Raw genomic sequence first — 17,470 nt, forward strand, 5'->3', positions numbered from 1 at the left:
AGGTTAGGTTTGTTTAAGTCAGGTTAGGTTTGTTTAAGTCAGGTTAGGTTTGTTTAGGTCGGGTTAGGTTAGTTTTGGTCTGGTTAGGTTTGTATACTGTACTTAGGTTAGGTTATGTCAAGTTAGTTTAGGTCTGGTTAATTTATGTCAGGTTGAGTTAGTTTTGGTTAGGTTAATTTGTCAAGTTTGGTTAGGTTATGTCTGGATAGGTCAGGTTTGGTTATTTTTGGTCAGGTTATGTTATTTTTAGTTAGGTTAGGCTCAGCTTTGAAATCAGCTAATGCTCATGAAGTAAATTTTGATACTGTAGTTATGGTCCAGTGTATGAACCTACAGTACTTCAGGTACATACTTAAACACCTTAGATATTTGGGGATACAGAAATACGTGTGAGCCACAACAGCCGGTATATATCCCTGTGTGTCTCCAACAGCCGGTATATATCCCTATGTGTCTCCAACAGCCAGTATCTATCCTTATCTATCTCCAACAGCCAGTATCTATCATTATCTATCTCCAACAGCCAGTATCTATCATTATCTATCTCCAACAGCCAGTATCTATCATTACTGTATCTATCTCCAACAGCCAGTATCTATCATTATCTATCTCCAACAGCCAGTATCTATCATTACTGTATCTATCTCCAACAGCCAGTATCTATCATTATCTATCTCCAACAGCCAGTATCTATCCTTATCTATCTCCAACAGCCAGTATCTATCCTTATCTATCTCCAACAGCCAGTATCTATCATTATCTATCTCCAACAGCCAGTATCTATCCTTATCTATCTCCAACAGCCAGTATCTATCCTTATCTATCTCCAACAGCCAGTATCTATCATTATCTTTCTCCAACAGCCAGTATCTATCATTATCTATCTGTCTGTATCTCCAACTCATAACCTTGTCACCAGTTATTGTGTATTGTTGTGGTGGTGAGGGTTGTGTTGTGATGATTGTAGTGGTTGTGTTGTGATGGTTGTGGTGGTGAGGGTTGTGGTGGTGAGGGTTGTGGTGGTGAGGGTTGTGTTGCGAGGGTTGTGAGGGTTGTCGTAGTGATGGTTGTCGTAGTGCTGGTTGTCGTAGTGCTGGTTGTGGTGAGGGTTGTCGTAGTGATGGTTGTGGTGAGGGTTGTCGTAGTGATGGTTGTGGTGAGGGTTTGTCGTAGTGCTGGTTGTCGTAGTGCTGGTTGTCGTAGTGCTGGTTGAGGTGATGGTTGTCGTAGTGCTGGTTGTCGTAGTGATGGTTGTGGTGAGGGTTGTCGTAGTGATGGTTCAGGTGATGGTTGTCGTAGTGATGGTTGTCGTAGTGATAGTGAGTGTTGTGTCGTGTGGTAAACAAAAGCAGGAGTAAATCACCGCCCAGGCTTCATCGTCTCGTTCTTCTTTCTTCAGGGGATAATAACGCATTAACTGAGGCAGGTCTTACCAACTTCCTGGAATGGCTAGTGTGTTGACGCTTCTGTGTGGTGAATTGTGTTGACGCTTCCTTGTGGTGAGTTGTGTTGACGCTTCCTTGTGGTGAGTTGTGTTGACGCTTCCTTGTGGTGAGTTGTGTTGACGCTTCCTTGTGGTGAGTTGTGTTGACGCTTCCTTGTGGTGAGTTGTGTTGACGCTTCCTTGTGGTGAGTTGTGTTGACGCTTCCTTGTGGTGAGGTTCCTTGTGGTGAGTTGTGTTGACGCACGCTTCCTTGTGGTGAGTTGTGTTGACGCTTCCTTGTGGTGAGTTGTGTTGACGCTTCCTTGTGGTGAGTTGTGTTGACGCTTCCTTGAGTGGTGAGTGTTGACGCTTCCTTGCTTGGTGAGTTGTGTTGACGCTTCCTTGTGGTGAGTTGTGTTGACGCTTCCTTGTGGTGAGTTGTGTCAACGCTTCCTTGTGGTGAGTTGTGTCAACGCTTCCTTGTGGTGGTGAGGGTTGTGTTGACGGTATTGTGTGGTGAGGGTTGTGTTGACAGTGTTGTGGTGAGGGTTGTGTTGACAGTAATGTGGTGGTGGTGAGTGTTGTGTCGACGCTTCCTTGTGGTGGTGAGTGTTGTGTTGACAGTATTGTGGTGGTGAGTGTTGTGTTGACAGTATTGTGGTGTGAGTGTTGTGGACAGTGTTGTGGTGGTGATGTGCTGACAGTATTGTGGTGGTGAGGTTGTGTTGACAGTGTTGTGGTGGTTGTGTTGACAGTGTTGTGTGTTGACAGTGTTGTAGTGGTAAGGGTTGTATGGTGGTGGTGAGTGTTGTGTTGACAGTGTTGTGGTGGTGAGTTGTGCTGACAGTGTTGTGGTGGTGAGTTGTGCTGACAGTGTTGTGGTGGTTGGTGATGGTTGTGTTGTGGTGGTAGTGAGGGTAGTGTTGCGATTGTGGTGATGGTTGTGTTGTAGTGATAGTGAGGGTAGCGTTGTGGTGGTGAGTGTTGTGTTGTGGCGGTGAGGCTTGTGTTGTGGTGGTGAGGGTAGTGTTGCGATTGTGGTGATGGTTGTATTGTGTTGGTGTGGTGATGGTTGTGGTGGTGACTCGTGTTGCGATTGTGGTGATGGTTGTATGATGGTGGTGATTGTTGTGTTGGTGTTGGAGACATGCCAGGCATAACCCAGTACGCAGGGTAATGGATGGGTGGGTGGGGGCGAGGGGGTGGCTATACCTCCACCCATCTTACAGTGTCACAGGACGGGGTAAGACACAGCGTTACTCCACGTGTCAGCGGGACATTCTTGTACACGGACGGGTTTCATTGTATACAGTATAGTGTTTCTTGTAGATGTATAAGATCAAATTGAATCATTTACTTACGCTGTGTTTAGGCGGCAATTATTATGAAAAAAACGAAAAACACAGATTTGATCAATTAAAGGCGCGTCGATGCCCGACACACAGCTTAAAGTTGTCAGGATTAATTAAGATGCTGACTCAATTGTTTCTTGACCCGTGGAACACTGCCTGAGATAAATACCTCTTGTGCGACAAAACGGAGCTCCGGTGGAGGTGGCAGTAACAGAGTGTGATCTTGGCGCCAACTCGGGTGAACAGGTACTGTACGAGGGTGGAACGCGGCTTTCCCTCGTCCCCTCCCCCCACCTCCCCTTTGCTATCGTGACCTTCCTCACACTTATTAAAGTATTGCCACATAAACGCCAGGGACTCCCCGAGGATGGGGCCAGGTTGAGAAGAGGACCTGGGGGTTGAAACACATGCTCGCGGCACCGACGTGTTCCTCACGGTGGATGGGTGAGAGTTGGGGGAGGAAGTCGCTGGTGGATATGACTGGGGGGAGGAGGGGGGGGCACCAACAGGTGGTACAGGAACGGGGTGTTGACACTGGCAGGTACTGTACTGGGCCGGGCAAATACGAGCCACAGTGAAGCGGATGGTCGCGTCTCATGCCTGTTTTTGTTTGGTTACCACACTGGGATTTTAAGTCAGTTTCCCAGTTTTTGTGTGTGTCTGTGATGGACGACCGCAGGCGTAGGAAGAAACCCCGAAATTTACACGAGATGATAAGTGGACTGACTGGTGATTATTTTATTAATGAGAGAGGATGGTGTGGTATTATTCGTGTTGATTTTCTCTCTGTAAAACCTTGTATTTGTGTGTGTGAGGAGAACAGGGCAGTAGACAGGGTCGGGGCTGGAGGGGGAGAGGCACCTACTTGTCCATAATCTCGTTACCAGGTGAGTCTACTTCGCCTGGATATCCAGACTGGTTGACAGGTGTGTTTGGGTGTATTAAGTGTAGCCCACGTCAAGTGAGGAGTGTGTGGTAATGGACACACACACACACACACACACACTCACTCACTCGTGAATACCTGCGGGCGGTGTGAAGGACAGCAGTGGGTGGTGACTCGGTTATCAGAGAATGTTCAGGACGCTGTAACAGGATCTCTGTACAATTCTTATGTGTTCCGGGGAAAGGACGGAAGGATCTGTTATGCTGAGTCCTTGAGTGCATGATGACAAATGTTTATGAACCCCACACACACACTTACAACTGTTTACCAGAGGACGATTGAAACCCTAAAATGAAACCCACAACATTATTTCTCAGGGCGATCGTTGTTTTATATATACAGGGGCTGTGTTTCATTGTCCTTGTACTCAGATATCAGTGAAATGAGGATGTGTTTACAGTTGAGGTATGTAAGGTATGGCCCAAGACAATTAGAAAGTGAAAGTATCATTGTGTGAGGCGTAGCGGAAGTGTCGGTGGAGGCGTAGGGTGAGGTGAGGTGTTGACATGGGGAGGGTGGGCAGGTGTGGATTGGTGTCACTCGCCCTAGAGTAGTAGTGCACTGCTCAGGTGCCTCTTATTGGTGACCTTTTGTTGACCTGACCGATATACTTACATAGAGAGAGGGACACACACACACACACACACACACACACCTACCTATACCTATACCTGTCATGGTGGGAAGAAACACCCTCAAAGACTGGTGTGGACTTTCTCTCTCGTAGAACGTGGATAGTGAAACTCTTGTCGAGTCTTCCCTCGTCGTGAGGAGTAGTCCTGTATGTCGAAGTTCCCACAGCTGGTTCGTGTGTGTGTGTGTGTGTTTTATCTTTGCATATCACGATCCATGTGCACTAGTAGAGCGCCTCACCCCAATCTCAGGAATCGACCCTGTGTCTTAGGAACACCGAGAGAGAGTACAGGTGTTCAAGATTCATACCCGTGTCATAAGTAGGGGAGGAGGGAGACTTGGTGTTCCTGTTCCTCCCATGTTATGTTTTATAGTGGTGATGACTGAGGGTGGTGGCGGCCTACAGGTGTATGAAGTCTCAGGTCATAGTAAGAAATGGCTTGGCATGACGTCACCACCACAGTTGGGTAGTGTGACGACTCTCCTCTCTTGAGTTTCTACCACCGTGTTCATAGTATACCAGTGAACCTCAGACTAGTGTAAAAGCGGTTACTATGAGCGGTTTTGAGAGGACAATTATCGTGTTAGTGAATTAGTTAATCCGGTCATATCGTGGAAACAGACAGCGTGGGTGATAACAGGTAGCAGTAACTTAGAAATGACTGAACATAAGAATGGAGGAAACTGCAGCGGGTCTATTGACCCATACTGGGCAGTCCCGTTTATACCCAACCCCTATTGCTCATATAAGCATCCAACCTATGTTTGAAGCTATTCAGCGTATTCGATTTAATGATGATATTTGGTAACTTGTTCCACTCATCTACTACTCTGTTTCCAAACCGGTGTTTACCAATTTCACGCCGAAATCTAAATTTGTCTAATTTAAAACCATTGTTACGAGTTCGCTCCTAGTTGGATAGTTTGAGTACCTTTGTAACGTCCCCTTTGTTTAACCCTGACTTCCATTTATACACCTCTATCATGTAGCCCCTCACCCTACGTCTCTCGAGGGAGTGCAAATTAAGATGCTTTAACCTGTCTCTGTACTCAAGGTTCCTAATGCCCGGGATTAGTCTTGTCATTCTCCTCTGGATTCTTTCCAATGATTCTATATCCATTCTGTAATACGGTGACCAGAACTGAACTGCGTAATCCAGGTGAGGTCTCACAAGCGCTAGATATAATTTTAAGATGACCTCGCTAGTCTTGTAACTAACACTCCTTTATTAGCGTTGTTACGAGCAAAAACACATTGTTTACTTGGCTTAAGATTCCTACTTATCATTACTCCTAAATCTCTCTCGCAGTCGGATTCCACAATGGCATCGTTGTTCATCTGGTATCTGGTTTCCCTGTTTACATCTCCTATACTGAGTACTTTACATTTGTCCACATTGAATTTCATCTGCCATTTTTTCGACCATTCGAAAAATTTGTTTAGATCTTCCTGTAATTTTGCAGAGTCCTCATCAGATTTAATTACACGTCTGAAGCTAGACTGTGATTGACGATTCCAAGCGGCTGAACTGATCTAATGGCCCCACCTTAACCTAATTTAACCATTAAGATAGAAAACCATTGTTAATGTCTTGGAATGGATTGGGTGCATTTGGGACTTTTAGAGCTGTAGCCGATCCAGACAAACGTACAGTACAGTAGGTGATGAGAGGACTGGTTTAGTGAGGGGATGTAGAAGTTGCAGGTGTAAGTGTAGTATCAAAGAAGGGGAGGTTGCCGGGTGTGGGAGGGGTAGGTGCTTTCACGGGTGTATGGAGGGGGGGGCAGGATGGGTCGTGGAGGACGGCCTGCACACCTCTTGACCTCACTGCCCTCTCAGTCGACCCAGAAGGTGGCCACCCTCCTCAAGCTAATATAATGGTCAGAGTTGTAGTGTTTTATTTTTTAAGTGTTCATATCCTTTGTCTACCAAATTGAGGAAATTAAGATTTAACTATACTGTCTGTCTGTCTGTCTGTCTCATTTCTTTCTTGCCCCGCCCTGTATAGCTCGTCACACACACACACACACACACACACCAAGAATGCCTCTGAACACTGCAGCTGGTAGGTTAAGGGGGAGGGGGGTGGTCAGGTGTGTATCTGAGGCACACCAAGGTAGAATCTATTAATAGTCACCATCACACCTTCACACGGCAAAACACATAATAAAACTTACTTTATTATTGATAGTTGAAATAAAATGGAGGAAAACAATGAATCACCTGAAGATTGTACACCCCAGCTTATTTCACCGGATGATCACTCACATTCATACAACAAGGGGAGCGATTAGGTTAAGGTTAGCTTTACGGTGGTTAATTTTCATGTTAAATAAGCTGGGGTGTCTAAACTTCAGGTGATTCCAGGTTTCTTTTGTGTTCAGGTGTGAGTGAGAACGCGGTATTAATTACTGTACCTTAAGTTTTGTTGTTCCTTGTTAACTCGTCAGTCTAAGATCAAAACATTATTTGATCACCGAATACAAATAACAGTCCTTTATAATGAGAGAGAGAGAGAGAGAGAGAGAGAGAGAGAGAGAGAGAGAGAGAGAGAGAGAGACCACACCTGGATACAAGACAACAATCTGGGCGTCATGAATCGAAGCCTAATTCAGTGATTGGTCCCGCTGATGACCATAACACCACCGAAGGCCGGACATGAAGCAACACACACACACTATTGCGTCTCTATAGCTTTTGTGAACGTGTCTGCTATAAATACTTCTGGCTCCACCCTGTACTATAAGTATTAATATTAAACCCTTACCATACCCAGTTGTCAAATAAAATAATAAATTAATGTTATATTTTACAGACAAGGCTCAGAGCTTTTGTTTTCTTTGACTTTTTTTTCTTAGTTTTGAAAGATTTGTCAGTAACGCTAATGCCTATATCTTTTATTTGTCATAGTGTCTCAAGGTTAATGTAAGCAGTTGTGTCATGTTGATAATATATGCTTATACATTCATTTGTTTTTGTGATCTCGTTATAACCGGCGCTTGGAGGATTCGATTACACTATTGCTGGCACTTGGAGGATTCGATTACATTATTGCTGGCGCTTGGAGGATTCGATTACACTATTGCTGGCGCTTGGAGGATTCGATTACACTATTGCTGGCGCTTGGAGGATTCGATTACACTATTGCTGGCGCTTGGAGGATTCGATTACACTATTGCTGAAGAAAAGTGTGACAAGTTCTCATTGGATTTGCTGTTTCTTTTTTCGTGTTTATAAACTTGATGCTCACGAATGTTTTTGTTTTTTTAGGTTTGTTGATGTTTGTATAGTGTGTGGAGGTAGAGGGAGGTAGGAAGTGTGTGTGTGTGTGTGTGTGTGTACAGTATAATAAATTCAAGGCAGACAACATCACCCACACGGCCTCGAGCTTCAATATGTTTTTTACGCATTTAAGTCGAGGTAGAAATGATTAACGCCATTTTGAATCGTGTTTAATTAACCATCTCAGTCTGGTGTCAGTAACCATCTCAGTCTGGTGTCAGTAACCATCTCAGTCTGGTGTCAGTAACCATCTCAGTCTAGTGTCAGTAACCTTGTCAGTCTGGTGTCAGTAACCATCTCAGTCTGGTGTCAGTAACCATCTCAGTCTAGTGTCAGTAACCTTGTCAGTCTGGTGTCAGTAACCTTGTCAGTCTGGTGTCAGTAACCATCTCAGTCTGGTGTCAGTAACCATCTCAGTCTGGTGTCAGTAACCATCTCAGTCTAGTGTCAGTAACCATCTCAGTCTGGTGTCAGTAACCATCTCAGTCTAGTGTCAGTAACCGTGTCAGTCTGGTGTCAGTAACCATCTCAGTCTGGTGTCAGTAACCATCTCAGTCTGGTGTCAGTAACCATCTCAGTCTAGTGTCAGTAACCATCTCAGTCTAGTGTCAGTAACCGTGTCAGTAACCATCTCAGTCTGGTGTCATTAACCACCTCAGTCTGGTGTCATTAACCACCTCAGTCTGAAGTCATTAACCGCCTCAGTCTGAAGTCATTAACCGCCTCAGTCTGATGTCATTAACCACCTCAGTCTGGTGTCATTAACCACCTCAGTCTGAAGTCATTAACCACCTCAGTCTGATGTCATTAAACGCCTCAGTCTGATGTCATTAACCACCTCAGTCTGGTGTCATTAACCACCTCAGTCTGAAGTCATTAACCGCCTCAGTCTGGTGTCATTAACCACCTCAGTCTGGTGTCATTAACCACCTCAGTCTGAAGTCATTAACCACCTCAGTCTGATGTCATTAACCGCCTCAGTCTGGTGTCATTAACCACCTCAGTCTGATGTCATTAACCGCCTCAGTCTGGTGTCATTAACCACCACAGTGACCTTCATGTTATCTACCTCATGGTCCGTGTGGGGCCTTGTTTTTCTGTAGTAATTGTTTTGTTTTCATATTATTATTGTTGTTGTTGGTATTGTTATTATTGTTGGCTTTGTTATCGTTGTTGTTAGTAATGTTATTGTTGTTGTTATTGTTGTTGTTGTTATTGATGAGTTAACAGTCGTTGTCTACATCACTGATAAAGTCCCACGCTGAACTAAACCTCACCCCCTCCTCCTCACCTCACCCCCTCCTCCTCCCCTCCTCACCTCACCCCCCCACACACTGGAGAAAATTCCTCTAGGGTATTAATAAGTGGATTGTTTTTGTTTCAGTGGGATATTTTTTTATTTACTTTTGGGTGATAAAGCCCTGGTTAGGTTAAGTTAGGTGTGGTTAGGTTAGGTTAGAATAGATTTGATTAGATTGACCTCACCCTCAACACACTTAGCCTTACATCACGTCCTTAACACACTCAGCTATGGACCTCACCCTCAACTCACTCAGCTATGGACCTCACCCTCAACACACTCAGCTATGCAACTCACCCTTAACACACTCAGCTATGCACGTCACCCTCAACACACTCAGCTATGCAACTCACCCTCAACACACTCAGCTATGCAACTCACCCTCAACACACTCAGCTATGCAACTCACCCTCAACACACTCAGCTATGCACGTCACCCTCAACACCACACACAAGGTTCTGTACTCACCTCCTCTGGCCGACAGGTAGCATAAATCACGCCACACCCCCACACCCACACACTTAACACGACCACTGTTTAGGACACACTTCACCCCCACCCACAACGTTCGTACACTGGGGCTATTTTCTGTTTCACCCTGACAGTCCCTCTCTACCTCAGTGAGTCAGTTAGTAGTACGACCGCTCAGGTACACGCCATAGTGCATACTGGCGGGCAGACGGGCGCCTCACCTCACCTGCACACACCGTGTTGAGTGGACGGCTTCCTGACACCAATATAACGGACATCTTCACCTCAGGTTTGGGGATATCACCTTGACCTGTCTCCTGTTCCTCTTCTCCACATTCCTACAGGTCCCCTTTATCTGCTCTCCTCACCTTTCTTCTAACTCTCCATTATCGTTATCCTTCTCATCTACTCTTCCTTTACCTTCACTCCCCTCCACACTACCTTCTTCTTTCCCATACCGACCTTCTCCTCCCCCCATCCTACCCCCCCTCCCCCCACGGTGCCCACTTCCACCTTAACCTGGCCGACCAGCACGTGGGAAAACCCCAGTTTTTTGGCCTCGTCGTTGTTGCTAACTTGAAAATCAATTCGACGGCTTTTCATATTTTAGTGGTTAATTATTCATCTTCTACGAATAGGCTCACGGTGTCCATATAACAATATGTAGAATTTCTGGTATGTGAAGTATTCTTGGCTGGACAGCAAGTGTACTTTGTGTCAGTGGTAAATAATTCCCTGATGCCTGACACTCCCGCCCTCTTGCTTCACTGTTGTCGCTCGTGTGATGTGTACGTCGCGACATACACTGCCAGCAGAAGGTGGACCCAGTTATCACCAAATGCCTTTGTTGATCAGTACGTGCAGCCACGGTCACTAGCAGGTGTAGCCACAGAGGCCATGCACCAGGCGGTCAGTGGCCCCACCAAGGGTTTCAAGGGCGCCTTTACTTAGGGTGAGTCAGTGGGGGATATACACCATCACCGTCGTGGGGGTGATGGTGCCTGCCTTTATAGTGTCATACAGGTGTGTTGATCTACAAGCCTGTCCACACCTGCACTTGTGGATTTTTACAAGGAGGCAGTATGACCTTCACTTTCCCAGCTGTAAAGTTAGGTACCCATTTACAGCTAGGTGGATGGGGGTGCCTCGGGCATTTACCAGCTGTCCTTAGGGCAAGAGGCGAATGCTGTATTCACTCCGTAACTGAACCTAGGAGTCCCGGCGTTCTAATAATCAAGGTTCTAAGTACATTCTTACGTGAATTTGTAGACACTGAAAAATTATTTCATGTATAATAATGTTGTTAATATCATACTACGAGTGAGATATATAGTGGTGTGTTGGGTGAAGACAGAGTTGAGCTTATCTATCCTTACATCACATTGTTGTGGTCGTCTTGAGGACCTTGTGGGGGGGGGGGGCACTCCTCGGCTACCGTCCTGACTTACACCACCGTACCACACTCCCATCCTGACTATCTTTTGCCGTTTTACCTCCACTTCAGTAGCTTTCGTTCATGACCAGAGGATGCCCGAGTGCTGCCTTTAAGGAGGTTATCCCAAAAATGCTGGTCGTCTTCTCACAGTGAAGGAGTTTATGGACCTATTATTGTATTATTTACATCTCTTACGGTCTAATAAACCTGTAAGCCTTAAGTTTGCTACAGTTTAATAACTCTTTAAGTATTCTGATTCTTACGCTCTAATGAACCTGTAAACTGTTTGTTGTTGTTACAGTGTTGCAAGGTGTTACATACCGTTGCGTAACTGATGCAGCTCATGAGTGTGGTCTACCTGGGCCTGTGCGTGAAGACTGTCCCTCACTCACTGACAGGGGTGAGTGACTGCGACCAACACTAGTACCACAGGACAGTGACCGGAGCCGACTTTTGGCTATGTTGAGTTCTTTGGGGTCACTGTCCTGATCAGTGCTGGGGGCCGTCGATGGCTGCTATACGTACTTACTATAGGTGTCACTTTTCTTCCGGTAAACTCTGATATAACTCCTGTCTGTATGTTCCCCCTGTAGAAAATCTAGAATATTGGTCATACGTGAGTCGAAATGATTACTGCTTGTCCGTCCGTCCGTCCGTAACGCGTGTCATTTCCATATTATACCCTGAGAAAGGTTTCACGATTTGTTATCCAGTCACTTGTCATCAGTGTGTGAGGCAGAGTTCAGTAGAAGTAATCGTCATCAGTGATAGTCTTATTCCGTGATACATTCCGTTAACAGAATATATCAACGGGTTATGATACATTGGTCTTGTGGTGGTGGACCCTTCCCCTCCCTCTTTCTCTCATCTTATCTCCCCCCTCCCTCCCACCCCCAGACCGTGGTGCTGCGTGGCGGGTATTCTCCCTCCTCCTACTCCCCCATTCTCACTTTAATTCATCGAGTCGTGATGGGTGTAATCTCAGGTGACCGAGTAACTTAGTGTTTTAATAGGGCTAAAGGCTAAGGTCTGTAATGGTGTCGGGAATATCTTGTGAGCGAATCTTCTTTATAATAACTTAAACGGGGGAATAAAATGACCTTTATAGTACTTGACTGTTGGGATCACCTCAAGTTTAATCTCCCTAATACTATTTGAGGAGGTTAGGTTAGGTTAATCTTGAGGTGAAATAAGCTGGGGGTGAATGATGAGTTCCCCGTACTAATAAGAGTTTGCCTCCATCACATACAGTATATAATATGAACGGAGTAAAACTGTAAAGGCCTTTTGTTTCTCCTCTCGTGATGGCGTTTTCTTTGGTTTTTATTCATACGGTATGTGAAAGGCAGAAGATTTGAGGTATTAATAGTCGTTTGAGGAAGGTTAACAGCAAGGTGAGTGGGTTAAAGTGGGTTGTGGAGTGGGGGAGGGAGGGAGAGGGGGCATGGGGTGAGTGTTTGAGGTAGTGGGGTGGGGGGAGGAAGGACGGGGGATGGGGTGCGTGTGTGGAGGAGGGGGAGGGAAATGGTGTAAGATGGTTCACTTTTTTTTTCTAATACGTGAACCCGACCCTCACCTGACCTGACCTGACCCTCACCTGCCAGCGTGAGTAAGAAATGGTCGGTAGGTTAGATAAAGATGAATAATGTTGCCTGTATCGATGGCTGAATGTTAGGTGAGGTGAGATTAGGTCGGTTAGGTTAAGTGAGTGAAGTTAGGTAAAGTTAAGTGAGGTTAGGTTAGGTTAGGTTAAGTGAGTGAAGTTAGGTAAAGTTAAGTGAGGTGAGGTTAGGTAGGTTAGCTTAAGTTAGGTTTGGTGAGATCTTCAAACAAGTCTGGACAAGTCATGCACCAAACACCAGTATCACCCAGTATAAGACACCAACAATGTTTTTCTCTTACAACACACACACACACACACACACACACACACACACACACCTACGTTAATCTACTTTCTAAAGCAAGTATCTACCGGTTGTAAGGGAGGTGACATGATTAAGGTGGATGGAATTCAACGGAGGATAACCACCGTCACCACATACAAGAGTTACGGGAATGTGTTGCTTTTAATGTTAGGGGGAATTTCCTAGCTGACGGTGTGACCTCGAATTCATCAGGATAATTTCCCTACGTAGAACAGTGAGAGACCCGGTGTGTGTGTGTGTGTGTGTGTGTGGTGTGTGTGTGTGTGTGTTGCAGGGATTGTAAAGAAAAGGTATTTATTCATTTGTAAATATCCATAAAATGTGTTTGTCTTCACTTCTGTCGTAAGTAAATTGTTAAGGGCGGTCTGTGTCTAAAATTAATTCTCTAGAGTCTTGAGTTATATCGTGAAATGTGAAGCCTCGCCACTCAACCATTTAACACAACAATTATACACTGTAATATAAACTGCAAGTGAGTGACCTTTTATCTAAACACCATTAACAGAGGCTTTAATATATTCGTTGTTCCTGGTCCAAAACACACTCCTCCATGTCATTAGAACAACAATAATTACTTGCTGTAGGAGTAAACTAAGACCCTCATTTTACCCCCCACAATCGACACATTTTCAACACCAGAACGTATTTGTTAATCATTGTTCTTCATCATCATCCATGACTCACTTTATACTCAAGCGTGTTAATAATAAAATGTTGTCTTTCTTTGTTTCCCCGCAGGTAAGGTTGTCAAGACAGGTGGAGTGTGAGGCAGCGAGGCTCAACGTGAGTATGAATCAACAACTTTGGCAGTATAGTATGTCTTAATACCTGTAGTGGGCGCCCCGGACATAGTTTACCGGTGACGCCTCCCTCAGCGTGTGTCTTAACCACCCATCCATGGGGGCCCAGACAAAAGCCCCCTTGGACAAAAGCCCCCTAGGACAAAAGCCCCTTGGACAAAAGCCCCTTGGACAAAAGCCCCCTAGGACAAAAGCCCCTTGGACAAAAGCCCCTCAGTAAAGGTGCAAAATAGGACAGAAGCCCCCTGTTTTTATGTTAAAGAGAGGGTCATTAGAAATATTAAAAATATATAGATTTAAATATGAAATTATTACAATTTATATAATTAGAATATTTTACCTTCATGTTCATTCTGTATTTACTGAGGTGACCCGAGGGCCCAATGAGGTCACTGAATGTCAGGGGAGTAATTACCCCAGTAGACACAACATACGTCATTGTAGATTTAATAAACATTCCTCGTATACTTCTTTATAACTGTAACAGAATTCCCGAAGGTTAGGTTAGGTTAGAGAAGTGTTCACAAACTGTAAAAAAAATCAAATAAATTAAAAAAATCTTATTATTTCTCCTGAGGGACTTTTGTCCTAGGGGGCTTTTGTCCTACACTCCCCATCCATCCACTCGCCTACCACCCAACCGAATCAGCCCACTCACCAACAACCCACTCACCAACAACCCAATCGCCCACCCAACCCAATCACCCACCCGACCCAATCACCAACCCAACCCAATCACCAAACCCAACCCAATCACCACCCAACAATCACCCAACAATCACCCGCAATCACCAAACCCTAACCCAATCATAAACCCCCAACCCAATCACCCACCCAACCCAATCACCCACCCAACCCAACTAAACCACCAACCCAATCACTCACTCAAACCATCCACCCAACCCATCTACCCACCCTCCCACCCACACGTGTAGGACGGTGGCCAGAAACAAAAACCAGGGAACGAAAATTCTGACGAAAGTAAATAAAGAATATGGCGGGCGTCCATTGTAAGATTCTACCTGATTAGATTATTGGGATATGTTGTTTACAGTGGTGAGGTGGTGTTGTTTATAGGGGTGAGGTGGTGTTGTTTATAGGGGTGAGGTGGTGTTGTTTATAGTGGTGAGGTGGTGTTGTTTATAGGGGTGAGGTGGTGTTGTTTATAGGGGTGAGGTGGTGTTGTTTATAGGGGTGAGGTGGTGTTGTTTATAGGGGTGAGGTGGTGTTGTTTATAGGGGTGAGGTGGTGTTGTTTACAGTGGTGAGGTGGTGTTGTTTATAGGGTGAGGTGGTGTTGTTTATAGGTGAGGTGGTGTTGTTTATAGGGGTGAGGTGGTGGTGTTTATAGGGGTGAGGGTGGTGTTTATAGGGGTGAGGTGGTGTTGCTTATAGGGGTGAGGTGGTGTTGTTTATAGGGTGAGGGGTGGTGTTGTTTATAGGGGTGAGGTGGTGTTGTTTATAGGGGTGAGGGTGTTGTTTATAGGGGTGAGGTGGTGTTGTTTATAGGGGTGAGGTGGTGTTGTTTATAGGGGTGAGGTGTGTTGTTTTTACAGTGGGTGAGGTGGAAGGTTTTATAGGGGTGAGGTAGGTTGTTTATAGGGGTGAGGTGGTGTTGTTTATAGGGGTGAGGTGGTGTTGTTTATAGGGGTGAGGTGGTGTTGTTTATAGGGGTGAGGTGGTGTTGTTTATAGGGGTGAGGTGGTGTTGTTTATAGGGGTGAGGTGGTGTTGTTTATAGGGGTGAGGTGGTGTTGTTTATAGGGGTGAGGTGTTGTTTATAGGGGTGAGTAAAAAGGTTTATAGGGGTGAGGTGGTGTTGTTTATAGGGGTGGAGGTGGTGTTGTTTATAGGGGTGAGGTGGTGTTGTTTATAGGGGTGGTGTGTGGTGTTGTTTATAGGGGTGAGGTGGTGTTGCTTTTATAGGGTGAGGTGGTGTTGTTTAGGTAGGGGTGAGGTGGTGTTGTTTATAGGGTGAGGTGGTGGTGTTTATAGGGTGAGTGGTGTTGTCAGGGTGAGGTGGTGGTGTTTTATAGGGGTGAGGTGGTGTTGTTTATAGGGGTGAGGTGTCAAGTTTATGGCGGTGAGGTGGTGTTGTTTATAGGGGTGAGGTGGTGGTGTTTATAGGGGTGAGGTGGTGTTGTTTATAGGGGTGAGGTGGTGGTGTTTATAGGGGTGAGGTGGTGTTGTTTACAGTGGTGAGGTGGTGTTGTTTATAGGGGTGAGGTGGTGGTGTTTATAGGGGTGTTTTACGGTGGTGCGGGGTCTATTGTGGCGAGATGTTTACAGTAGTAAGGTGTTGTTTACAGTGGTGGGGAGGGGGTGTATTTTTACAGTGGTTAAATGATGGTGTTTACAGTGGTGAGGTGTTAACAGTGTTGTTTACAATAGTGGTGTAAGAGAGGAGAAGCATATAGTGGTGCTCAGGGTCACGGGGCCAACTACCGGTGATGACTTGTCACCACCATCACCACTTGACATGAATCACTCCACGTCCTTGTTACCTTTGTCCAAAAATATAATAATGATAATAATGGTGATGAGAACGACAAAAATAAAACTAACGATGGTTATGAAGGTCACTGGTGGTCAAAGAGAACAACTGGGGGCAAGAACAGCTGGGAGCAAGAACAGCTGGGGAAAGAACAGCTGGGAACAAGAACATCTGGGAGCAAGAATAGATGGGAACAAAAACATCTGGGAGCAAGAACAGTTGGGGACAAGAACAGCTGAGAACAAGACCATCTGGGAGCAAGAATAGATGGGAGCAAGAACAGCTGGAAGCAAGAATAGATGGGAGCAAGAACAGCTGGAAGCAAGAACAGTTGGGGACAAGAACAGCTGGGAACAAGAACATCTGGGAGCAAGAACATCTGGGAGCAAGAATAGATGGGAGCAAGAATAGATGGGAACAAGAACATCTGGGAGCAAGAATAGATGAGAACAAGAATAGATGGGAACAAGAACAGCTGGGGACAAGAATAGATGGGAGCAAGAACAACAATCGCCACAGTATATATATATATATATATATATATATATATATATATATATATATATATATATATATAATGAGTTTTTATTCGTGTGTAAATGATAATGAATTTATTCTAGATTTTCTCGCTTCAGGGACTTCAGTAAATATACCTTCATCTCAACCATCTCTATGTGTAAGACTAGCAGGGAATACCCTCTCAGAGTTCTCCCAGGAATGAAGGGAAAATATTCGACCAATTTCCCCTTTCACTGTGTGTGTGTGGGGGGGGGTTAGCCACGTCAAGGTATGGGATATAAACGTATGAATGTGTTTTTTATGAATCACTGGAGGGATGTATACGGTTTCCTTGTGACATTGTGTGACTAGTAAGACACACACACACACACACACACACACACACACACACACACACACACACACACACACACGTACTCACTCTCTCACACACACACAAAGACCGATACCCTCCCCCAACCTCCCCTCACCAAGCACTTCACCAGCTCTCCTTTATATGCCTCCACCTCACCAGCAGTTCACCTGACACCTCATCGGCCAGGAGTGGGAGGAGGGGGGGGGGGAGACATGCTTTATATGAACCGTACGGCGTCTTCTGCTTACATTTTTCCTATAATTTCCATGTCCTGTTCTCCTCTCATCTTCCTTCTCCTCCTCCTTCTCTTTTTGTTACTTCTCTTCCACCCATTGTGTCCCATTATCAACCTTTCATTCTCAAAACAAAATAAAAAATCGGATAAATTATTTCTATCGACATCACTAATGCTCGTTTGTTCACCTATAATCACCAACGATTACGTCTGGTTATTTTTTCTTCGTTAATGTACGTTGTTGTTTTTTTTTGTGGTTGATTATAGATGTGAGAAGATGTAAACAGTACTAAAGA

At 45.1% G+C, this 17,470-nt stretch overlaps 1 protein-coding gene across 5 annotated transcripts in view; it reads right to left on the reverse strand.

Annotated features, from left to right (window-relative positions):
* The window catches only part of LOC121872671, a 166,573-nt gene that overhangs the window by 7,816 nt on the left and 141,287 nt on the right, over positions 1 to 17,470 (reverse strand). The window contains exon 1 of one of the 5 annotated variants that reach the window (XM_042375640.1): positions 9,408 to 9,613. The exons of the other annotated variants lie outside the window; for them this stretch is intronic. The gene's annotated coding sequence lies outside the window, so the exon portion shown is untranslated. Of the gene's footprint in view, positions 1 to 9,407; positions 9,614 to 17,470 lie in introns of those variants that run through there. 5 annotated transcript variants of the gene reach the window in all.

This window comes from Homarus americanus, unplaced genomic scaffold (assembly GCF_018991925.1).
Source record: "Homarus americanus isolate GMGI-L3 unplaced genomic scaffold, GMGI_Hamer_2.0 scaffold39155, whole genome shotgun sequence".
Lineage (NCBI taxonomy): Eukaryota > Metazoa > Arthropoda > Malacostraca > Decapoda > Nephropidae > Homarus > Homarus americanus.